General features: G+C 48.5%; 1 protein-coding gene across 1 annotated transcript in view; it reads right to left on the bottom strand.

The window, feature by feature from the left end:
• The window catches only part of LOC104276466 (receptor-type tyrosine-protein phosphatase S), a 17,706-nt gene extending 16,965 nt beyond the window's left edge, over positions 1-741 (bottom strand). Inside the window, exon 1 of the mRNA XM_009872791.1 lies at positions 694-741. The gene's annotated coding sequence lies outside the window, so the exon portion shown is untranslated. The remainder of the gene's footprint in view (positions 1-693) is intronic.
• Positions 742-1,640: the final 899 nt, after the last annotated feature.

Below are 1,640 nucleotides of genomic sequence, written 5' to 3'. Positions count from 1 at the left end.
AGCAACAAATGCAAAAGCACAGGCACGCACACAACGCTCCCACAAATAAATCCGCTTTTTCTGCCCGTGAAGAAGCACGAGGGACACTGAGCTTCAGAAACGAAACCTCTGCCATGACGGTGAGGAAAAAAAAAGCCTTGAAAGCCAAGTGTTGCTCCTGGGACAGCCAAAGAGACGCAGAAGGACGGACAGTGTCCCACGCCGCTAGCGGGGGCTCTACTCTGCTGCTACCAACGCTCCCACAAATAAATCCGCTTTTTCTGCCCGTGAAGAAGCACGAGGGACACTGAGCTTCAGAAACGAAACCTCTGCCATGACGGTGAGGAAAAAAAAAGCCTTGAAAGCCAAGTGTTGCTCCTGGGACAGCCAAAGAGACGCAGAAGGACGGACAGTGTCCCACGCCGCTAGCGGGGGCTCTACTCTGCTGCTACTGTCTTGCAAAAGGCCTGGGGTTTGATACTGTAAAACTGGAAGCGCGGCTCAGACAAACGGATGGCACAGAAAAGGGATGAGATGGGCAAACATCGCAGGGAGACACAATTTGGCAAAAAAAAAAAAAGAAAAGAAAAAAGAAAAAAAAAGTAACTAACAGGAACGAAACAGAATCGGAAAGGAAAGCGACAGAAGAGATAAAAAATAAGAATGGAGGGGGGGAAATGAAACCAACAGGAACAAAAACACACAGGAACTAACTTTCAAAGTCAAACTCAGGGTCACTGAGAGGGCTGCTCAGACCAGAATCTGCAGAAAACAGTAAAAAATAAATAAATAAAATATACACTTGTTTAAAAAATTCCATGCTAATAAAAAACCAAAAAACCAACATAAATCTAAAGAGGAAAAGAAAGTTACTTGTCGTGCTGCTCAGGCTAGGACAGGATAGCTACGGTGTGCTGTGCTCTCCCTTCTGCGCGGATGCTCGCGCGCGCTCCCGTCCCCGCGCCCCACCTCTGCGTTGCTGCTGGGGACACGGTAGAGACTCTGCCTGGTGGACCCCGGGTTGGAGAAGAGCCTACAGGCCCTCCTAAACCCAGATGTGTTCATTGCAAATGGCTTTAATTCAGAGAGCGCCCATGGAGCCTTCCCCCGCGAACGATGCCACAATCCCTCCGTCAGCACCGACGCGCTCCAAGCTCTGCTTTTCCATCCATTTCCATCTTCACCCAGCTGCTTGCAAAATTCTCTGGGAGGCAGGTGACCAAACCTCTTATTATTTTACAAACTATATAGCAGAAAAAACTAGCTAAATAAACTCTCGGGCTTGATAAACTTAGACAGAAAAGGTGGCAGCATCTCTACAAAGCTGGACCAAAGCCGGGCAGTCTTCTGAGATCTGCAGAGCTCTGCCTTGCAGAGCCGTCACGGCAGGTTTGCGTGTCTTCGCTACCTTTTACAAGCCTCGCAGACCAAGAATTCAAAGGTGCAGCAAGACCAGAACAGGAGGCTCAACACAAGACAGCCTCGCTCGTCTATCGATCACGTTAAGCGAAGCTCAGCAGTGCCCTGAGCTGACTCCGCTATCCCGTGGGGACAGGGAGAAACACCCAGTAAGGGAAACGCACCTTAGACTGCATTAACTTATATTAACTTCACTGCTTATGTATTTTGCTACAACGTTTAACACATGAATAGACCTATAA

The sequence above is a fragment of the Apaloderma vittatum genome, unplaced genomic scaffold (assembly GCF_000703405.1).
Source record: "Apaloderma vittatum isolate BGI_N311 unplaced genomic scaffold, ASM70340v1 scaffold31227, whole genome shotgun sequence".
NCBI lineage: Eukaryota > Metazoa > Chordata > Aves > Trogoniformes > Trogonidae > Apaloderma > Apaloderma vittatum.
This window is presented reverse-complemented; position numbering and strand designations above follow the sequence as displayed.